This window comes from Helianthus annuus, chromosome 11 (genome assembly GCF_002127325.2).
Source record: "Helianthus annuus cultivar XRQ/B chromosome 11, HanXRQr2.0-SUNRISE, whole genome shotgun sequence".
In the NCBI taxonomy this organism is placed as follows: Eukaryota; Viridiplantae; Streptophyta; class Magnoliopsida; order Asterales; family Asteraceae; genus Helianthus; species Helianthus annuus.
The window spans coordinates 81,011,419-81,016,112 of NC_035443.2; the positions used below are offsets into that span (position 1 = coordinate 81,011,419).

At 35.4% G+C, this 4,694-nt stretch overlaps 1 long non-coding RNA gene across 1 annotated transcript; it reads right to left on the reverse strand.

Moving 5' to 3' along the window:
- Nucleotides 1-1,947: 1,947 nt before the first annotated feature.
- LOC118483935 lies at nt 1,948-4,439 on the reverse strand. Its single transcript, XR_004872451.1, has 3 exons — nt 4,285-4,439; nt 3,457-3,545; nt 1,948-2,004 (listed from the first exon to the last, which is right to left on the reverse strand). It is a non-coding gene; the product is annotated as an uncharacterized LOC118483935 (long non-coding RNA).
- Nucleotides 4,440-4,694: the final 255 nt, after the last annotated feature.

The window sequence follows — 4,694 nt, forward strand, 5'->3', positions numbered from 1 at the left end:
CAGTGTTTTTAACGCCTTTAACTCCTTTACATAGGTTTATTAATATTTCGCACTTTTATTTATCCGATTCGCACTTACTTAATTTAGCAAGTGTCATCCCTTATTAAATTTGTTTGACTTGTTTGTGTGAACATTCATCGCTTACGAATGCCAAACTTCAGTCTTTGTTTGACCTGTTCAGCTTTGAAATAGCTGAACACAATTTATTCAAAATTTCTATTTACATTATTTTGTTGTCTTTCAGTTAAGACTCAAAACCCGAGTCTTTTAACTTTCCATCCGGGTTCCTATTTCTCGGTTCACGCATGTGTTTAAATCCTTACCCACCAACCGGGTGTTTTACCGAAGTCGTTATTATTGCAACCCTTACGGTATGCATTATGACTTCCTTTCGCCTTTATATTCCTACTTTGTTCTCGAATTTGGCGTTTTACAAAAACGACCCATTTACAGACGTATTCGCATTTTCCGGGTTCGAGTGTAAGTACACTCCTTCCCAATGCATATCTTGATCATTCTACATGTTTGCATTTTTCGGGTTCGAGTGTAAGTACACTCCTTCCCAATGCATATCTTAGTCATTTTACATGTTTCTTTGCCCCCTTCTCTCGGGCTCATTTTTCTAATATAATACGCTTCTGTCACTCAGCTGTGCGTTTACATGATAATCAAATATTTTGCTTATCTGATTCTTTTGGGTACTTTTTATGTTAGTCCCATTCACCCCGTCCCTACTACATCGAATGTAAGTATGTCCATCATAAAAAGTTCATAACATCATGTGTTCACTACTTACTTGGCCAGAGTAAGCGATCAACACATGACACACATGACCTTTTCATAATTTCCGCACTACACCCCATGTAAGTGACGCCTCTAATCTTTCTATATTCTTGACTTTCATTGGCAACCATTTATTCAGTTACTATTTAACAATTATTAGATTTACAGGTTTCATTCCTAAACATATACAATGTTTCTCCTTTTTTTTTATCAAACTAATATATAATCACATTTGTTAACGTGATTGCTACTTTTCTCAATAGCATCGAATTGAGAGTTTTCCACTTGGATAATTACCCCAATCCAAGTTTCCATGTGAACAAATCTTGTTACTCATTTGTTATTCATCGTCGTGAATAACACATTTTCTATTAAATTTCTCTTGGAAATCAGGTTTTCCAAGTTCTATCGTATATGTATGTAACCGTCATTACTTACGTGTTTGTTGCTTATTACTACTTGTGCATTTAAATTTAAAAGTGTGCACCTGATAATGCTTGCTTTAACAGGCTCTCTTTGCCAATAACCTTGTTCGCGGTCGTTGCGCGATTTAGTCCTTGGTGAGCATGCTCCTCTTGCCATACTTCGGACCGTTCCTCTATCATATCCGTAATTTGTTCAACCCTCGTCATCTTCAAATGCGAGTTTCCTCCAATTATAACATTCATAAAAGTTAGTAATGTCAACTTTATTAAATGCCCGTATCATAATACAAGACTTTTCTACCATACGTGTTAACGCATGTAATTTTGTTAACTATATCTATTATTAAATTGAGGTATCGTATATTACACGATAACCCTATGTGCTGTTTACAACACTTTAACATGCTAAATCATTAAAATACACGTACTTACCGGATTTGCGATCAAGCCTCGAACCGAACACCAATCTTGATCAAGAGCATAAGGTTTAAGTCCAAGCATGGTTCCTCCCAACCATACTCGAATCTCTTAAACCAAGGCTCTGATACCAACTTGTAACACCCGTTCTTATAATCCATGGTTTAACGTATATTTTACGAAAACAATCATGTAATTAAGATTACATATACATCGGAAATACGGGTTTATTAAAACTTTTACAAATCATAAGTTATTCTACATAACGTGATCGGGTTCGTCGTTAAAAATTTACAACGAGGCAATGTGCGGAAGCATGTGTCTTTATCGTGTCCGGTTCTTCATTGAGCTTGATCGTCTTCCGGCATCCAAAAAGTACCTACATTTCATAAAAACATGAAATGTTTTAGTCATACGGGATTTAATACGTATCTAAACGAGTCCGGGAAACAAAACTGTTCAAAATACATTTTTGATCAGGGTCCACCGTAAATTACGGTGGACACCGTAATTTACGGTAGCCCTGATTTGAAAACACTCCACCGTAAGGCAGGAGCTATCCGCTGTAACATTCTCAGTCCCCACCGTAACTTACGGTACCACCGTAAGTTACGGTGGACTCTGCATCAGCTTCTTCCATTTCGCCGTTTTCGACACAGAAACTTCCGTATCTTTAAATCCGTTTGTCCGTTTGACTTACCGTTTCTTCCTACGTGATTGTAATTTGATTCCCCATCCTGTGGAGTTAAAATCCAACATCTGGATTAACAAAAATTTCAGACTTTAACTCTTCGGCTTATTACTCTTTTTTACCGACTTTTGACCCGTTCGTGGTTTCATCATCAAACATGGTTATGGCCCTTGTTTCTTCTATAAAACATATTATTATAATTATTTCCTATTATACAAGGTTCAATTCACAGGTCATTACACATTCTTAACCCGTTTCGCTAAAACTTCCATTTTCACCCATTAAGGGTATTTACTCGTTTTTGTCTAGAACTTGTACCTTTTCTTTTGTCGCTACAAAATTTCATATCGAATTAACTACAATTATTCCACCACAACTATTTTGTGGTGGATATATCATAACGAACCCCTTTTTCCCTATCTTACCCAACGGTTGATCATTTTACGCAATTGACCACTTTTGAGCATTTGACCCGCGGATGTGCATTCCTATGACCTTTATTCATGTCTAATGATCCCATAATCTTAATGTAAGTTTCTAAACAACCCCTATGGGTCGTTTGCCCACTATACCCTTCAAGGTATTTTGGTCAACTTTAGTCCCTCACTATACGACGAAGGACTTTCGCTAAATATTTGACCAAATTGTATGTTTAACTAAAAGCTTAATTGTACCTACCTGGCTCGGGTCAAAGTATTGACCCATTTACATAACTTTTGCTTTAAATCTTTTTAGTTAAAGCGATGCAAGCTTATGTTATTTCCTGTGATTACAAAACTCAACAAGTGATTGTCAAATGTTATTGTCAAATGGTGTTAACAACACCATTTGACCCATTTAGTCTAACCGACTATTTGTCCGTATGAGATGGTATTTAATTACCATTTCATCCCCTTAAACCTTTTCAGGTTTTCCTTTGAACTTGTTTCACTCAAACCGTTTTTATTTATTTGTCATTACATGACTAATTTACCATTTTATTCCTTTTACTATAGTCATGATTTCATACCATTTTCCATCATTCCGACTCTCATTGAATCATGTCGAAATATCATGTACCAACCATTTAGTAGCATTCATATTAATACCTGAAATTAGTAACTTCGCAAATAATGTAAAAGGGGCGTAAGTTATACTTACCTCGCATCTGAACTACGCTTTTCCTTTCCTTCTTGATTCGTTTGACCCGCTCCCTCATCAAGCTTCCACCTAGCTTGTTACGCGTCAAACTATCATCATCGTTTTCAAGGTGGTTAGTTTAATCATAATTTAATACGATTATTCCACCTTACACATTTCACATTAAAAATTAGCATTTATCGTAGTATAGGCCAGTTTGACTTTTTAAAAGTCAAATGCCCATTAGTATACTAATTTGCATATTCGATTTCATCAACTAGTTCTAGCATTCTTTAATTACCCGGTAGGCGTTATCTTTATACCACCGTTTTAACCAAAGTTCTAACCACAATTATCACATGTAGAACTCTTTTTAATCATATTTTGCATAATAGCCAAAACATCACAATTAGGTGTTTTAACTACAAAAATTCTAGTTTCGTGCCTTCTTTGAGGCATTTCAACAAACACTTTAAGGGCAGAATTTTACATGTGTATTTATCAAGTCTCTAGCTTATCTCTTAGCCAAAATTTCACATAAATCAACCATCTTACAAAGTGGTTAACTTCTATAATTTCTGAAATCACTTCAAAATTGTCAATTTACACTAGATCAACAATCTATTTCCTAGTGTTCATCAAATTTCACATAATTCACTAATCACCTACAATGGTGATCATAGTTTTCTCTAAAAATTCACATGATTTCAGCTTGTGTTTGTCTAGGGTTTATCCCTAAACTCTATAGTAGTTCCTAAATCATCATAACATACACATGCAACTAGAATCTCAGATTATTCCCAATTCATGAGAATTTCAAGTTGAAAGATTTTTCAAAATTTTACATACCTTGTAATCCCCTTGTGATGAGGATCAGGAATCTATGTTTAGAATTCGATTTGAACTTGGATTGAACCTTCAATTTGCAAGATTTCTGAAGTTCTAGGGTTTTGAAGGAGTGGGGGTCGCCCCCTGCTTGCTCTGATCGACCAGACCCCCAAAATGGGGTGTTTGGTTTAGTTTTTATTTGTTTAATAAAAATCAAGTTTCGATTTTAACATTATTGGCCCCTCTAATTTGGTTAGTTAATTAAGTAGGGCACAACCTACATTATTTCTAACACTATTCCCCACTTATTAACTAGGTTAAACATTCCTAATTGAATTAGTGGGTTTTGGGAATCTATGACTAAGTTTAGTTTAAGTCCCGTTAACTCGGGCCTTCTATAAACTTTATTTCCCAAACGCATTCTTTTCTCT